This window comes from Lepisosteus platostomus, chromosome 18 (assembly GCF_059453375.1).
Source record: "Lepisosteus platostomus isolate fLepPlt1 chromosome 18, fLepPlt1.hap1, whole genome shotgun sequence".
Taxonomy (NCBI): Eukaryota; Metazoa; Chordata; class Actinopteri; order Semionotiformes; family Lepisosteidae; genus Lepisosteus; species Lepisosteus platostomus.
This window is the reverse complement of record NC_142628.1, coordinates 11691128-11710677: the sequence shown is the minus strand read 5'-3', so window position 1 is coordinate 11710677 and position 19550 is coordinate 11691128. Positions and strand designations below refer to the sequence as shown.

At 35.3% G+C, this 19550-nt stretch overlaps 1 protein-coding gene and 1 long non-coding RNA gene across 7 annotated transcripts in view; one reads left to right on the top strand and one right to left on the bottom strand.

The window, feature by feature from the left end:
- Positions 1-19550, bottom strand: part of shank2b (SH3 and multiple ankyrin repeat domains 2b) — a 185853-nt gene that overhangs the window by 35679 nt on the left and 130624 nt on the right. The gene's annotated exons all lie outside the window — the stretch shown is intronic.
- Positions 1-19550, top strand: part of LOC148645666 (uncharacterized) — a 71138-nt gene that overhangs the window by 41026 nt on the left and 10562 nt on the right. The window contains exon 2 of one of the 2 annotated variants that reach the window (XR_015928059.1): positions 9197-9397. The exons of the other annotated variant lie outside the window; for it this stretch is intronic. This is a non-coding gene — a long non-coding RNA (uncharacterized LOC148645666). The remainder of the gene's footprint in view (positions 1-9196; positions 9398-19550) is intronic. 2 annotated transcript variants of the gene reach the window in all.

Here is a 19550-nt window from a genome sequence, read left to right as displayed (position 1 = left end):
CTCAGTCCTGCAAGCACATCACTCCTGTTTTAGCCTCCTGAATAAACTGGCTTCCTGCCACCACAAAGACTTAATACAATTCTGGTTTGATTTGTGTCCTCATGATGGGGCACAGTACATTACATAAAAGAAAAGGGTTTCCACAGTTATTCAATTTTAAAGGTCATGTTTCATGTTTTGACAAATGGTCTTAAATTAGTAATCAATATACTCTCTTAGATTAAAACTGTGGATTTGGTTTATTCTGGGTCAACTCTGTACAACATGTGACCTTCCTGTACAGTTCAGACCTTTGGCCAGTACATAAAATGACAAAAGGATTTAAAACGACGTGAAATTAAATGAGCCCTACAGCCAGTTCGACCGTATTATGGAAGCCATACCCAAGTGCTGTGAACTGTTCTGTCAAGTAATCTGCACCCCTTGAGCTACAAAAGAATGTTGAGTGAAGCTGATACTGTAACAAGAAAAGACTTAATGTGACACAATGCTTGTGAGTCAAACGTGAGATAAAAAAAAATACAGTACGCCTTTAATTGAGAGAAAGGTTACATGAATAAGTCTTTGTAACCTAGGAAACAGCCAAGAAAGATGATGTCAAACGAGAGCAAGAAGATGTCGACTAAAACTAGCAACAACGTATGGGATCTCACACAGAATAGCTATAAAGGCTGGGCCCTGCCACTTACCCTAGTTTTTTTAAATATAGGTTTTATTTAACTGTCAGGAAAGAGAGCCAAAAAAATTAAAGATAAAACTGTTTAGTCTCATAAGGATCCTAAATTGTGGGATCAGTAGAGCTGAATGCCACTGACAAGGACAGAAAAATAGGGTTTAGCTGGCCTGTCCATTCTTGTACTAGGATATTTTGTAAACCACCATGTCAGAGAATAGACAGTAGCAAAATCATAACTCTTCTATTGCTAGGGGTGTTTCAACTAAAATCAAAGAAAGTGTCTCAAAAGAATTAAACATATTCTTAAATTTGTAGTAAATGGAAGATGGCTATTTATACTTTCTGCCATCTTCTCTTTACTGTGTATGTTTCTAAAACTGTACATTTCATATCAAATATATATGCCATGTATGTGGTATTATGGTGTACTAATTTGGCATCATTAATAAAGTTCTCACAAATCAAATTGTCCTGTAACCTAAGGGGTTGTCAGACCTTGCTGTGATTATCTGAGGAGACAAGCATCACATTTGAATCTACCACAATTGCAGTTTTCACCTCCACTGATATAGTAACTGTAATGGTTAAGAGGCTATGTCTTCATCTGCAGTGGGTTTAAGATCTGATAGGCACAGTCTGTCTCTAGTAATTCTAATTTCTGTTTGTGAATATTCCATGCAATTGAAAAATGGCACAGGCTGCTAGATCCTCACTCCCCATGCATTTACAACAGTCTGGGATTGTGTTAAAAATGAGAACAATGTAACAATTCACAGCTGAAATGGACAGTTAGCCAGTGACCTCAAAATACACTTCAACTATTCAGTCCCAAAGTGCATACTAAGGACTAATTTCTTCAATGACCTAGAGAGTTATTTTTTATCAGTGATCCAAATTCCTGGGGAGCTTGTGTCTGTCTCTTATTATTGTGGTCTTTTGTGACTAAAATGAGAGGTGAAAAACCACTGTGCATCTCCAATGTCTTCATGTTCATTTTAGTTTTCTGTGGCTGTGACCAGATGGGCTTTCAGTTCTCACCTGTCCTGGCCACTCACAACAACCTTTAATCTGAAAAGGGCTCTAACAGGCACCACTGTTGAAAACTACGATGATGATAAGAACAAGTGGCTATTAATGCTTAATTATTAATTATTAATGATTAATGCTACCAAAACTAAAAGATGGCACAGTTATGTTTGGGTCTTTATTTACAAAGAAGAAACATGGAGATCCATCTGACTTAACAACTGAAATGACTTAACAACTGACAAACCCTTAGAGCATTCCCAACATGTCAACATATACAGCTAGTTATACATTAGACATGTACAGTATGACTGTTTTGTCCATTTAAAATACTGAAATCCAGTTTAAGTTAGTTGTTTACAGCTATGTTTTCCTTTAAATTTCTCATTCATATCTGGTTTTATTATATATTCCATATACTATACTGTGTTTTATTGTATAAGTTATTTAATGTGTCTTGAGAATGCTGTGTATTGATAGGTGGTATAAACAGACTGAAATTGATTGATATTCAGATACAAATTGAATGAAATGCTTTCATGGTTAAAACATTGTGAATTTTACAAAGCTTGTTTTCCAGGAATGTGTCAAATGATTCAGCACTTTACTTTCAGAAAACCATAAACTAAAATAAAATAAAGTATACCTGTTCAATTCAGTTATATTAGCAGATTATGTTAAAAATGATTGTCTGAAGCACGTGCCACAGTAAGACACATGACATTTGCTGTATAAATACTTTTAAAAAAATGCATTGATCTGACTACACTGTTTTTTTAAGTATCTATTGCAAAATGCTCTGAAAGGCCTACATTGATGTAAAGGAACTTTAAGGCAAAATGCAGATAATCAAACAAGTCTTCTACATTAGTTATGTCCATAATTACTATCATCAAGCAGACATCATTGAAAGCATTTACAATTTCCAGTATAGGAAAAGCCACATGAGTAAGCTTTAAAAAATTTATTCAATCCTAATATTTAATGTTTAAACATTTTTTCAGGGGGGGAAAAGCTAAATTCTTACTTCAGTATTATTGAAGGAGTTCTTAAACACATATTTTGGGTATCTGTCATGTTCTTTTTTTAAGTCTTTGTTGCCATGGCTACCTCTAGCTGTTAAATAAAATTTTCAAAATACACAGTAAAATAATCAAAAATGAGACTTGGTGTGCATAAGAACTAGGGGAGAAAGAAGGCTTTCTTATTGTATTATACATACACTGTTTTTAGCATGCAGATTACATTAGCATATTCATCAATGTGATAAATGTTAAACCATTTTTATTACAAACATGAAATCAATTTTTATTCTAAGCTTATGGTCTTACAAGTCAACTCAGCTATACACTAATGTGACATGGTGTCGTAGTTTGTCTGGCTATCCACCACACCCTCTGTTTTTTTATTTGAAATTTAATTCAGAGCTGTGTGCTATACTTCAGTTGTGAAAGTGACTGTCTGCCACAAAAAACCTTACAAGTGAATGAGTACTGCAATCTGTCTTTTCCATGATGCGAATGTTGTTGTTTCCAAGAACAAAAGCATTCTTTAAGTAGTAAAAGAGCACAAAGTGACATATGGACATTCAACTATTTCCCAGTATTTGAATTTCACATGTTAGGTGGTTGGTATGATCACCAGCACATCAAGGGAGAAGAAGAAGCTACAGCAACAAAAAAAAGAGGCTCTCTGTTTTGAGTTTACAAAAATCAAATTTTCAAAACATGAAAATCAGTAATATTATGAATTGTGTTACAATACTTACCTTAAAACACAACTCTAGTCCCACATAACCCACTATGGCACATCCACTACGTCTATGGCAAGGTTTGAATGGAAAGATGTATAAAAAAGTACATTGACTGCAAATTAAGTCTTACTTGTTCTTGGATATTAATGACATCTTCTACTCAGTGTCCATTGGCAGTAAGCAAGTTCTAGCTAAATTAATGTATAACAGTTGGATATATGACACAAGTTCATTCATCACTGATTCAAATTTGTTTTGAAGCTGGATAAAGGAGCACTGACGTTAGCTTATACCTCTTAAGGGAGTTGATATTGTTAGTGAGAAATGCTACCATACGTCCTTCCAAAACTTATGAAACTCTTTTGCAAAAGACACTGCTATTCCTTGCTGACTTGAAAATTCTGTGCCCGTCCTTCATCTCTTCCCACCTGAACAGCTGTGATGCTCTACCTACAGAAATCTTATTGCACTCTATCAGCAGGTAAGGAATTCGGGTGCCAAAAAAATCGTATCAGGGCAAAGCAGCCTGAACCCAAAACTCTTCAGTTAACTCAGTAATAAAGGTTTTAGATGCAATTTTGCATCATGTTCATGTCACAGAGTGACAAAATTTGGAGGCCTGAGACTTGGAGGGGGAAGAATAGACAATGCATCAATGCACCTGGCACTGTCCATACAGTCTGTTTATTAACTGGCCTCCAGCCATTAGTTTGGCCTACACCTAGGACATTACCAGGACAGGACATTCCCCACCACTCTGGTCCAGGAAGAGGCATTATAAGCCTCTGACAGGAGGATTCATATGAGCAGAATTTGAGGGGTTTATCACTGGAGACAGGACAGGATGTGGGCATCAGACAGGGACGTTACAGAGAACAAAAGAGGACAGCATTATCTTCCTCCTCTCTACTCTGTATGGGACTAAGACAAACAGGGCTTGGGGGAGCATAAGGTATAATATTGTTCAGGAATGGTGTGACCATCGAAGGACTAGACAATGTTTTGTCCTATTCGCTGTGGTGAAAGGAGATACACCAGGATACAGTACTTGATGTATTTACATTACAGGATGTTAAAGGACTCTTTTTCTTTCTTTTGGGACTTTGGGATTGGGTTACTGGGGAACATGAGGTTAATATATTTGCTTTTGTGTGTTTGTCCCTTGTGCATACTTCTTTTCTTGTGATAGACATTGGTATCTGATTGCAGTAGTTAGAGGAATTAAAAAGATCACTGAAACTGTCTTGTGCTGGTCTGTAGGTTCACTGGAATACTGGAAGATTAATTTAAATAAGTATATATAAATATAAATAAGTTCAGGTAGGTAGCTGCGACAGCAAGTGTAGGCTGCAAAGGAACAAGTAAAAGTTTTATTCCTTTTATTCCATGCTGAAAAGAGAAGAACTTCTCTTTTGGAATAAAACTTTTACTTGTTCCTAAATATAAATGATATAATTATATATTATTATAGTTATTAATAGTAATTTGTTTTATTTCTTTATCTGTAAAAGAACTATGCAATGGTGTTTGCCATGAGAATTTGCTTCTACAAAATAATGATGGACTCATGTGATTGATTCACCTTTGGTCTTGCATCAAGTTTGAAAGGATTGCATTTGCTAAATGTTTAATTGCATATAGGAAAATAAAAAGGGAGATCCATGACATACCAACAATTAGGGCAGTTAACAGAATGAACATTTTGTTTGTTGCATCTTGACTACAGTATTGATGACTCATAGCTCTTGCCTGATGTTATGTGATCACACTTCCTCTCTTCAGAAACAGTGATGAAACAGTTTCTATGTAAAACACTAGGCAGGCACAGTTAGTATTTAAATGCATTAACAGAAAAATCCACAGAAAACAAAAACCAAGCTTTGACAAGGAAAATTAAGTGATATGAAAAAACTGAGGGTTCTGAGAAACAATATGTCCAACACTAATGTTACTAAAATACCTTGCACCATTCTTCAATGTATGTCCTTTCGTTGTTATGTGCTCTTCTTGTTGAGGTAAGTTCAATCTTTCAAAAAAGGCTTGTTCAAACAGTGCTTTCCTTTTTTCTCATGATTAACTATGAATTTACTGCAATACCTAAGTTTATACCTAATTGCAATCACTTGTATTGCAATATCCATCAGTTCATTTCTTATCCACTCCAACTCCAAGGTGCAAAACATCTTATAATAATAATAATAATAATAATTGCTTACACTTATATAGTAGCTCTCAGGCCTGAAACATAAAAAGACATTTGGAAAATTCTCTGAATGTCTGACACTTTAGGTCAGTTTACTTCTAAGTAATGAAAGTAATGGAAACAAATTATTCAACTGTGATATTTTTTGCAGTACTTTCTGCATTTCAACTTTAGGGCAACATCTGAGACAAGCTGAGTCATGACCTTTTTTACTGTTAAAAACAATGTATGAAGACAAAAGCATTAGGAATGTACTGGGATTCTATGTGTGGTTCTCCTTTAGGAATAGCACCCTAGTTTCATTTTAAGAAATCCTCTTACTGTACAGTATATATCCACTAACTCTGTATAAAGGTATAAGGGATAGAGGAATATTAAGCTCAAGTCAGAAGTCAGGTTTGTCATTCTGGCACTGGACATTCAAGAAAAACATAAAACTTGATTTTGTAATCAAATGCAGTGAAATTCCTTATTCTCTCAGAACATGTAATAAAAGTGACTGAGCTAATATTAATGTGAAACGTGAAGCACACAGCAGAATAAATGGTTAGCAAATTAAATACACCTTTGTTAGTTGAAAGGTCTTTTAAAGGAAGCACAAAATGTAGTGACCTAGAAGATTAGCACAAATCTGCCCACAACATGTTCACAGCTGCCCCTCCCTACCCACATGGGATCAGGCATCAAGCTGTCATTGCAAATAGCTATCTTCTTTTTCAGGAAAGGCTTTATAATTATTTTTGCTGTTGTGTAAACAGCAGCATTTTACTTCACTGTGACTGGAGGCTCATCCTTGCTGACGTTTGCAGATATGCAAGAAGTGGAAATTAACAAAAGGAAAGAGTCAGACCAATGTCAGTTAATGTAATTACATCTGCTCTAATTTTGCCCATGCTGCAGCAGTTGAAGCCAAATTAACAAACCAAGTAGCTAATCTAAACTAGAGGTTTAAATATGCATTGAAGATGTACAGAGGACAGATTTTGAAAGGCACAGGTGATATGAAACTGACAGGACTAAAACACAATCATCCCACAGTGATCTTTTGAAACACATTTTAAAGGCCTGCACAAGTCTGGGTACACAACTGATAACAATATACACTGTATATCTGATACATACACTTTGCTACTTAATATACATAGGCCAAAAGCTCTTAATGTACATTTGTGGGATTGTCCTCTCATCCCCTCACAGACCTTGGACAAGCACGTGCCTGTTCACTCTCTGAACACTAGATCCCACCGTCATCCCAACTCATCCCCACATCTGGGGTATCCACTGCATGAATGTCATATTGTCATCTCACAAGAAAGCTGGTTCTACATTAACAACAATGTTGTCATATTAGGACGAGCACGCAGAAAGTTCAGCAAGTAAGGTCCCAGGATAAATGGAACTCCATGCACTCAGGCTGCCGTCAATCACTACAAATGGAGATCTGCAAGTAACTAGATCCTCCTGCTCACATCACACTTGGACCTTCCCATCGATCGGTATGTTGTACACAACAATTAGGATGGTGCACATCTGCGCCACAGTCAAAGTCAGTCAAGTGTATCATGTAAGATCAATAAAGCAAAATGATACTAAAAACTTTTAAGCAATTCCCAAAACGTACATACTTTATTTTTCTAAAACCAAAAATGAATATAATGCAAAGTTTCTTTTGATACTCAGTATATATTTTCTTCCTCCTATTTCATGCTGTCTTAGAACCCTCGCATAATGTTACACATTAAAGCAATTCTGAAATTTCATATTAGGCTGTTCTAAGAGTTTGGGGAGAAAAATCCACATGCTGTGAGACTAAACACAAAACTACTGGACACCTGGTGGATGAATACTGTTATCATAAAAGCACACTTTCTATTACAGCTGAATGTCTAGTCACCCATGTAATGAACATCTTCTGAAAAGATGATTCCAAGGACTTCAGTAGATTGCAAAGTCTGTAACAAGAGGAGTAAGCATTTCTAGGAGAAAGTATATAAATGGCGCACAGTTGATCTACACTGAGAAGTCTGATTTCCCCACAGCCCCTTCTAAACATCCCAGTCACCGCCCTGCTGTTTCAAAAATTATTTAACAACTTGTTGTTGCAGCTTTATATGAACAATAACAGTTTGCAAACTGCACTTAAGTCACTAGACTTTTTTCTGTTTCTAATTTAACTAAATTTCTTTTTACACTAAAATGGGCTGGCCTAAGATTCAATTAGGCGTTGCAAGTAATGGAAAAGGCTGGTTTTGCATGCTCAGTTCCCTCTCCATCAACATTCTTTTCATATAATTAGAAACAGTTAAAGCAATTTTTAGATACTGTATTATTTTAGAAATAAAAACCCTCTAGATACTCAATACATCAGAAGACATTTTCAGCTTTTATGCTGAAAAGGTTCCCTAAGGATTTCAGAGCTGCAGTAGTCTAGCCTAGCATCAGACATTAATTCCTAGGGATATCTGTGTTTTTTGTTGCATTTTGTACCTCAATGTACATCCAAATCTAAACCCAGTACACTGTGAGCCATTATTGCATGCCTTCTATTCACCTGTGTCCTGCTGTCAAGTATCTCAAACTGAAAGAAGTCCCGTAATATTTAGAGAAGACTTGGGAATGAGGACAGCATTAGTTTGCTTTTAACTGTATTGTTCCTTAGCATGTCTGATAACGAACTGCAAAATATATGTAAACTGAAAGAAAAAACTATTTCATGGAATATACAGCATTTAGTTAGTGAACTATATACATGCAATTCCTTGAAAAACAGAAATTGTGTTCAGAAATCTGGACTGCATGTGTTTCATATTTTCACATCTAAGGTTGTGTGTCAGGCAGAAGATACAGGATGAAGATGTGCACATACTCTTGGATGCCTACTATATTGATCCTGGCAGATTTGTGTTCTTTATATGTGACTTTCTACCTCAAAATGGCAAAATGTCCAGGGAGAGGCAGCAAATGACTCTCTTTTGATGATCTGTGCCCTTTATAGAGCTGACTACACCAGGCTCACACTATGTGACCACATAAACATAAAGGTTGTTGCAGGATTAGCTGTCGTTTGCTTCCTCTGGCTACACAGTCAGATTGACAGAATGGTTTTACGTAATTTACTCTACATGTTTCAGCATATTGTCAGCTCAGTTATGTAACATCATGTAATGAATTTTAGAAATCCCTTTAGGAAAGCAACATTCAGATGACACAGAAAAAAATGAAATAATATATAAACGCACGTCTTACAAGATAAAGATATCCATCAGTATAATGCACCTTTCATTTACTTTAGCTTTTAAAATATTGATGGCTCACTGCAGAACAGGAGGAGCTTCAATCTGAAATGAATACCCTCAAAATATTAATCAAATCAGTCCTTCATATTTTTATCTTACCTTGAACATGCAAATGCATGGTTAGTATATAAAATTATTGTAATTCGTTGCAAGGGGAAAGCAGGATTCTATACATTAAGTTATTAAAAATATAAAACTGTTAACAGCGAAAAATGATTTACATTTCTGCTTAAACCCTAAAGATGGAAGCTAAATGAGATATTGGAAGCCAAGTGGAGATGTGTGAAGATACTAATCCCAAGCGTCCCATACGAAATGACAGCAAGACTAAGAACTGAAGACTATTCATATAAATGATGGAGTCATTTCCTGGCTCATCACTCTCCTTTCTGCTTCATTGTTTAACCAAATGTTGCTCAATAGATGACGGCTATAATCTTAAGGTATGTTCATTACACTCATTATAAACCCTCATAAAATAATCACAAAACCATAAGCAGATGCACAGAAATGTGTGTGCAAGAGTAATAACAAATCAGTCCAGCTGTTGTCAAGTACATGCAGCTTAAAAGCACTGTTGACTACACCATACTACAGCAGTGGTTAGAAGCGTTAGTCCTACAGGGCCATGATGATTTCTGTTTTTTGCTCCAGATAATCACAGAGCAAAAAAATTATTTCCATTTTAAATTGGGAGCATATTTTTAAATTTCCTATCAACACTTAAAAAGTTGATGGGGATTTGCAATTGGTATTAGCTCAGTGCCAATTTAGATGCTTCAGAACGCCCCATGTTCTGGTGTGTTGCCTGGAATGTAACCAACTGGACCTCTGCAAAATGAGAAAAAACTAAATGTGGGAGTGTTTGATATAATGCCAACCCCCCTTGTTTCTTTTCATCATAAATTGATCACCTATTAATAGCTGTTTACTTGGATATAAGGGGCAGTAAGGTGAGGTGAGGCTGCTTCCAGTTTTCACTGCTGAATGTGGATTTATTTGAAACTTAGGACTGAGTGCAGAAACAAGTAAAATACAAGTTTAAGAAGAGCAAATAGCAGGTATATATAATACATCGGTACTCATTGGTAATTTAGAGCTCAGTTATAATGAATAATGTTTGGGAACACACTACAAAATGAATGCCTTTCCCAGTGTAATAAGTTTTGCACCTATCCCTCCACCCCAGTGGTCCTGTTGACCATACACATACTGGTTTTCACTCCATCCCACCTTCAGTAGATAACTGAAGCCTTGCTTGACCTAAGAAATTGCTTCAGTTGAATATTTGCATTTAGCTTCTAGTCACAAGTTCTGGATTTTATTTCACTTACAAAATACAACGGTAAATCCTCTAACATATTTAAGAGCTGGGGAACAAACTTGCAAATGAATCTTATCATTATTAAGTCAATGAAGGATTTGATTGTGTAATTGAGGACTCAGCTGGAACAAAATCCAACAGGGATGTAGGTCACCAGGACTAGGACTGGGTACCACTGCTCTTTCCGCCATGGTAGGGTTGTGATGTCCTAATTATGTACTATGACCAGACTATCATTTGCTCAGTCCAGAGGGTTAAAGACAAAACAGTACCTTTGTTACTCTACACCCTAAACCACTCAAAACTAGGGTTAGGCCAAAAGCTCTTGAATAGATTTTGTAGACACCTCACCATCACTAGCTCCACAACCTCTACCATAATAGGATCTACAGCTTTTACTCAGTCCACATAACATCTACAGCTTTGGTGGGGCGAGGTCTGTATATGCTTTCCTCCAAAATGAGCACCACTGAACCTATTGACACTTTTCACACTGCGAATGTCACACTGGCTGCAGGAGAGTTAGCACCAATCAGAAAAGTGATGAAGCTCTCTCTCACAACACTGCAAGCTCAAAGGGCCTTGGTAAAAACCTTAACTAACTGTTCTTGAAGTGCCCTACATTTGTCAAAGAAGTATTCATTGACCATATTTGAAAATTCAATATCAATTGCAACATTTCTGGCATATTTGTTCAGGAAATTTGACTTGCTTACACACTTACTCAAGTATTTAAAGAACAAGACGTGTTAGCAGATATAAGTTATTCTAAGCAGCTTTGTCCCCGGTAGTTAAAGCCATTTACTACTTAACTACTTTCATTAGTAACAGATACTGGAGGTTTGTGGAGAGATACAATATCTTTCAAATCCAAAATACAGCTAATGTAGCTTATGGTTACATGAAGATACACCAATTGAAACTGATAAACTGATTCAGACGTAATAGAATTTTCTTTCAGGGTGCACAGATTTTTCTAAATTGAATACAAGTAACCACATAACCATGGGGAGTTGGTTATTTTTCATGTTTTTCATTATATATGCGTTTTAGAAATGTAAGTAAAATGTGATGCTAATAAACATATATTTATATACAGTATGTAGAAAATGAAGGTTAAATGGGTGTAAATTCTTTATTCTTTATTATGGCCTGTACTACATGAAGTGTTGTGGCACTTTATACAAGACAAATGTCCATGTAGAGTTAACTGAGCTTCAAAATTTCTTCATACAGATCATTTCATATGCTATTTATAAATCAGCACACAATGACTTATATATAAATAATTAAATCCTGCATCTAGAAACAAAATCTCACAGTTTGGCAACAAGCAAGCACTAGAAGACACTTTGAGGGCTGGGTTTGTACCATCTGGACATTTTGCTGTAGGGATGAGGCCTTTTAATTAACTACTAATTTTGGAATGGCTTGTTGAGCGCTTATACAGTATTGCACAGTAGGCTCTGTCTTTTCAGAGACCTGTGACCTATGTATCAATCAGTATAATTTAACGCATTGCAAATTGCATTGGTATCAGATCCCGTTTTTGAAATGATGGTAAAATGCCTCAAAAATGCCAAGGACATGCCAGAGGAAGGTCAGCTTTCAGCAAAAGGGTGAAGTTAAATAAATACTTTGAGGGTTTACGTCTTCCCAAAACGTGTTCCTTGATGTATTTTAAAATTGGAAGAGCAGTCAGCAGAATAAATTCTCCAAATGCTTAAAAAGGGAATGAAGACACATTTGCTATAATACTACTTTTCTGATATATTTGCTTCACAGACAATGAAGAGCCAGAAAAAGGAGTGGCATAAAGGAATGAATAGAAGCATAATATAAAATTGCTTTCAACTATTTTGTCCATAGCTTATCACTATTGTAGTTAGTGGAAAGGTCACCTGCTCATCTGCCTTTGCAATAAAACGACGTGGTGAATGTATACTTTGGAACTGAATTTTCCTCTCTGACCGATAAGTAAATAATCCCATTCACATGAAATTCAGTGTTTGACCATGAAGGAGCTTCTTTAAAATCATGGGGATGAGGAGATGAAAAATTTAATAACTGTGAAAGCAACCAAGAACATACAGTTTACAGTTGACTTTAGTGATAAACAGGGAGACCCTAAATGAGAACAATGTAACTATTTTTGTCACTCTGTTAGCTTTGAAACTGTTTACTGTGCTATGCCATTACTTTTATATCTATAGGACATATAATCAGATATAAGAGAAAGTATCTCAATGCTCATTACAAAACCGGAGAGCAGTTTTACTTCCATGGACTACGTTCTAGAAGCTGTGAGAAATTTCTGACCAAATTTATCACAATGTTCCAATTTAAGCCAAGATAGCTTTTTGAAACATTTGGCTGCATTTTATTACAAACAATATGTATAAAAGGAACACATTTTTCATGAAATTATAACATTTTAATTCAAGCTGAATTTTATCGTTTTCTGCACTTGGGACTTTACCATAATTAATTACAATACTTATTGATCAGCTTGTAAAAGAGACATGTATCAATAAAACCCATATTTCCTATTGGCTCTCTTAAAAATAATGAGCACCATTAAGCATTCAAAAGAGTGTTAAAAATCTTGTTCATGAAACTACTAGAGGGAATACACAGAACAAAAATTGAGTTCTGGCACACTTGAAAATAAAAATGCAATCAACTGAGAAGTCTACACTTGATCCTGAAATTGACATATTATTTCCCAACTTTATATTACTATATGTACATAAAGGAGAGTTTATTCACAAAGGTGAATAAATAATACAAATCCTAAAATCTCAAGCAAGTATATATCACAAGCAACACGAGAGATTACTTATCTTATAAGTAGCAAATACTTTTATCTGCCATAAAGTGGATTTGCATTAAGCTGGCTGATTCTAAAGGTTTGAAATGAAGCTGGTGGCTGTAACATTATCCTAATTGAGATGAAAAATTATAATAATCAAGTTTCTATTTCGAGTGGCATTTTTTAATTTTTTTTCAGGGAGAGAAAAGAAAGCAGGAACTAAACAAAGTTTTCTAAACCTGTGTGTGTTACTGTACTTTATCTACTGAGGATTAAAGACAACATTAGGTAATAGGCAAAAAAGGTTTAAGTGCATGAGGGTGGCAAATTTAATTCATACATTTCCAATGTAATCAGTGTTACATCCCTGCTGAACACATATAAGACAGCTGTAGGATTTTTCTAGGAATAGTGTACACTTGAGCAAGCCACCTGAAAATATTTGAGCAAATTAGATTAGTGAAAAGGTACACTAAAGTTCTTTGGGGGTGAAAACTCCATTAGAGTAATGCGATTGCTCAATCATGTAAGAGTACTGAAGTACAATACATTTTAAATTGAAAGTCTGTGTTCTATTACTTATAAAGAAGAAACTAGAGCATGCAGACAGCACTCAAGGGATTCACCCCTCTTCACATGCACATCTTCGTCAGTGTTCATTGAGGTCAAGCCATTATGAACACAAACTTATGAAGACAAAATGAAGTGGCATATTTTTGCTATAAATGGCTAATAAACTGCACACTAAACGTTGCTTTGCACTACACCGTTTTGTTTACTTCACTTGTAGACAAGACTATTTGTAATAAGCTCCTGTGGTAACTCCAGGGAATCTGACTGAGGTCAATAAGATTGCTCTGAGAAAGGTGTTCAAAAGGGTAATGAAATTATTTTTAAGTCAGTTCTTGTTGCCAAATTCTACCCACCAAGCAAAAGAAAAGCTAAGCAGAGAAGCAAGGCCTAGAGAAACGTTTGAGCATTTGCAAGCAATAAGCCCAGAGTCAAAAGCAGACCAACTACCATGAGCCTGAATATCAACACTAAACCTAGCCTCTGGAAGTAAGTAAATCATTTAAAAATGATAAGCTGTTTAAAGATGAGAAAATAAACAAATTTACTAGATACAGAATTATGTGCATAAAACTGGTCTGAATTGCTAACATTCATTGTCCTTCTGTTTATTTTCATAACAGTATATACAAAAATATTTTTGTAATATCTAATAAAAGACTTAAAATGCCACTAAATTGCTCAGCAAATGAGTATACACTATTTTATCTGCCTTTCTCTCTCTAGAAAAAGGAAATTATGTCTTTGGTATGAGAAATTTTATCCTTTCCAATGAAAATGCAGACCTGGTAAAGAACCAAAAATGACTCTTTATTGTGTTCTAGAAGGTGGTGAACAAGAACACTGAAGAAGACTGTTGAAATATGAAGAAGAATTATTTCTAACTCTACCTTTTATCTTTGCCTTGCCACTATTGGAATTGCTGATATCAGACACAGAACTATTGTAGCTTGCATTAGGGTTATTGAACAAGATCAATCTGAAATCTGACTTTTAAATTAAAATTTACAGGTGTTACAGAGTAGAATTAGAATGTATGATTGAATGTGTGTATGAATGTATTCATGTATGAATAATATATACACATACTATATTTTATTTTCTTTCAATATATTAATTTAGTTTGGAGTTTTGAAAGCTTTTCAATTGTTCCAAGTATGTACTGTAAATGTACTGATACAGGAGCAGGAATAGGGAGTTTTGGGACTCTCAAACTAAAGATGAGAAAACTAAAACCCACTTAGGCAGGATCTGGAAAAATTACGAGGAATGTGAAATGTTTTTGCCATTAGAAAAAAACAATTTTTCACCTATGTATGATCCAAGACCTATATACTAAATTGCTAAAGTACTGCCTGTCCATAAGAAGAGTGTCAGAACTGAACCAAGGCAAACAGTATATAGACCAATTTAAATCAAGGAAGATTATCTTAAAATTATGTAAAGCATGATTAAGGCCCAGTTTAGAACATTATGAACGATTTTGTTGAAGATATTGCTGCTGCAATGTCCTACACTGACAGGCTGCTCCTTTTTAGCCTTGAACACAAAAGGCTATAAGAGGCCTTCATAAACAAGTAGTCAAAGTCCATTGACAGGAAATTGCATGGAAATGGAAATGGCTTCAGAACTGAGAAAATGAGGCATTTTAACCCAAAAGGGTTGTGGCAGTATGGCACAGGCTACCCAACTATGTTTTTGAAGTTTACTTCCAAGAAAGGACTGCATGAGATCATTGGATCAATTGGCTACTAACTACCAAACAGGCTTAATAGACCAAATAGCTTCCTCTGTTTTTACTGTACGTCTCAAAACACTATAAAAGTCAGTTACTACTGCTAATTCCTAATCTTGAACAGGAGCAGAGCACCCAATACTCTGTGTCTTATCCCTCATTCATACATGATTTTATGCCTAGATAGTCTCTGTCTTGTTTACAAAACCAAAAGACGTAAATGTGATTTCCTGTAATGAAAGAGGGCATGAAGTTAATAGGATTTAACTCTGTTCTTACAAATGCAGAGGGTGATATGTCATAACTTCCTGCTTTCAATCAATTATCCTGTTTGCTGAGGCTGATGGTACCAAAATGTCAATGGACAAGTGTAAAATGAGGGGAAAAAAAGATTTTACAGGATAAAATGAAAGCCAGAAAGACTGTCCTAAGCACAACAAGAGCAAAAAATGAAAGCAACAGAATGGTTTAAACAATGATAACCGAAAAGCACTTACTCTCTCATTCTGGTATCTGATCATGATGCATTTTAAACAGACCCTTAATTATTGTACTTAAATTTGTATGAATGGGGACTAACATATTTGCTATGTATAAGATATATATATATAACATAACTGTACACTGCCCTGCAAATATCTTAGACACAGGATTATGTACAGTATGCTATAAGCATCAACAATTTATTCTAAACCTCCACTACTGGTTTCTACTCATATTCTGTTGCAAAGCTTGTAATTTAACAATCTTCAGTTCACTTTGAGCAAAATCTTCAAACAACAACACAAGATAGGTCAGACACGAATAGCCAATATGAAGCCTTTGTAGCAGCTAATCCACATTTATCAATCAAATCTCACTGACTCTTTGCCAATTTGTCCTCATCATTGTTTTCTCTTTACAAGTCCATGAAGCTAAAAGGTTACATTATGGTCCTACAAAATACTGATCTATCAGAATTAACTGATACCTTAAAACCAAAGGGCAAGCATGTCAGTAGATGATCAAGAAAGAATTGTGTGTCTGCATTAAGACCGAAAAACACAGAGCAAAAAGTGTAGAATAAAATGTTTGAGAATTTGCAGTGCATATACAGTATAAATTTGGGTCAAACAACAAATATTTGTCTTTTTTGTACATAACATATATAGTGTCAAAGATGGCCAAACATTTGGTCTCCATAGTAAGCAACAAAAATATGTGCTCCTAAAATAACGCATTAAAAAGCACTACCATCTCAGTGCTTTAAAGGGTTCTGAAGTTCTATTGCTGATGATCTTCTATAACCACTTCCACCCCACCCCCATTTTCGCACATGTTTAGATTTAATCATCCAGCTCAACAGTGTGCATTAAAAGCTGGAACAGCTGTCCTGCTTTTATCACAGAACACAGAGACAATGTGCTGCTGGTTGCTAGGTGACCGTTGCTCTGTGTTACAACTCAAGGCGTAATGGTAAAAGTGCATCATATACAGTACTTATTTATTTACTTAGGTATTGATTTAAAAATAGATATTTAGGTTGACATTTTTTGTTGGTTAAGATTGATATATATTCTAAAAAGTGGGTCTTCATTTTTTGTTATAGTTTTAAAGTGTCATTGTCATACTGTACATACAATCCTCCCTTACCATTTAAGGTAAAATGTCTTTCAATGACATTAATCATTGTATCTCTGAAGTGAAAAATACTTTTTGGGTGACTTCATTCAGTCATACATATACTCTGCATTAATACATAGACAGGTTAATTCTGAATTCATTAATTGAAATTAAATTCCATTTACATTAAATTAATTTATTAATGTAGATATAATTTATTACTAGCTCAAGTTACAGAACTACCTATTGATACCTGGATCACTGTGTTCACTTCTAAGATCACATTTTCATATTTAAGTCATGGGTGTGCTCTATTATTGCAATTACCAGGGTATGCATCAAACTGAACTTCAACACATTCTGTCCAGCCTGGTACCTTGTTCCATCTCCCACTGAGCTGGACAATCTCTTATACACTACCTGTGTTTCTGTGCCTGTTTGCCATAACCGGTCTCTATCAGCAACTGTATCTGTTAGAGCTCATCCTAGCTCTGAAGTTCAAATAGTAATAAAAAAAACACACACTGTGTACTGCATATATGTTATATTTGTAAAAAATGACCTACATTGAAAAGAGACATCAGCCTGAGCTGGAGCTTACTTTCCAGGCTTGTGGTGTAGCACAATGCACTCAGTGACACAGTTCCTTTATCATTTATTGTGCCTCTAATGATCCTTAAAGTAAAATAGCCATTATGAAATATTTAATAACAATTATATGACTATAATGCTAAGTTAAAAAAAAAAACTTTTGTTGCTTATATAACAACAACATTCAGGCTCAAATGAACACAGTATTTAATTCTCATTTTAGAAATGTTTCTTGTTAAAAGTACTTATTTCTACTTCTGGTGCCCTTTTCCAAGGACAATCCCATCTTAATCTTAAAGGATAGGACCAATCTAATGTTGTCAAATGGATGGATTTATTGGATATACAGAAATAGAAAACAATTTCTAATTTAATTCTAAAATACTGTAGAGACAATCATACTAGAACCGTTTTGATTCTAGTTTGTCAGCAGAATCAGAAAAACCTCTCTCAGTCCTTAATTCAAGTGTAAACCATTGAAGAGTCTATACTTGAAGAGAGCTTTCATATTGTTCTGGGGATTCAGGAAATGAATGTGATCATTCTCTAGGCACTCTCTGCTCATTCTGAGAAGAAAGAGGAAGCAACACTCACAACAGTGCATTACCTTATTCTCCCTCCAGATCTTATTCAACCAGCAAATAGGATTGTCCTGTTGTGACTATTAACCATCAAAATGCTGAATGGCACCATCAACATAGAATAAATTTCTATTAGATGAACACTATCTTCTGTGATATCAGAAACTTTTTATTAAGAGAACAGGGAACAGGAAAAATGAATATTCCTCAGATACCGACTGATTATACAGCTTCTTTACAACAAAAAACAAACAAATGTGGAAGATTAGCATGATATGGCTACGGAAGGCAATGATTTTTTTGGATATTACCTATTCTAATTAATCTAAGAGGATACTTATTATTTGCACACAATACATTGCATAATTACTCTTATTATTAATTTGGTTGATGCTTTTGTCCAAACAAATTACACTTGTACCCATTATTATAGCAGTGCATTTTTACCTGAAGAGCTGTTCGTAAAATACCTTGCTCAGTGGTACACCAGCAGTATTGTACATCTCACAACCTTGTTTAAAGTCCAGGGCCCTAATTGCTGCCATGGGCAAAAAAATCTGGATCCTTTGAAAAACTGACACCGTGTTTCTTTAGAGATGCCTTGACAGAGCAATTTGTCTTCCCAATACATTTATAGTAGTATTGCTTTAATATACCCATAGAACAGCCTGGCTATCAGAATGCTGGTATACACAACATTTCACTTTTCCCAGAGGAATAAGGGCAAAGTCTGTCCTTGCTGTTTTTACTAACATAACATGAATTAAATATGAACGATTCCAAACATCTTGGCAATCATATAAGGAACTTTACACGAAAGTGCAGAGCACAAGCATTTTAACACAAAATGATTTCAAAATAGCCCAAATCATTTTATCAATTACATAAAACAACCCAAAACACAGAGAGGTGGTACATGATGAGGCTATCTGGCAAGTGCACAATTTCTGTAGTCACCGGAGATACAGTGTAGGATTATAGAAACAAACAGTAGCTGTAGAAGATGGAGGAAGAAAACAGAAGAGCAGAAGCAACAGTCATAAGGAGACAAGGGAGCTTGATAAAAAGCAAGGCTTTATGGACAGATACCTGCCCACACAAGCTGTGGCTAAGGGAACTGAAAAAAGAATGGATATCTGCCCGCATTTTGTGTATGCTGTTGAGTCTTATGCAATTATCAGCAAAGACTGGCTAATAACTATACATGTACATTTCTGCTGAGGAAGCAGAGTATGTTTTTAAACATATTTTAATTTATTTATAAACATCTCCTTATATACAGTGCCTTGCGAAAGTATTCGGCCCCCTTGAACTTTTCAACCTTTTGCCACATTTCAGGCTTCAAACATAAAGATATACATTTTTTATTTTATGTGAAGAA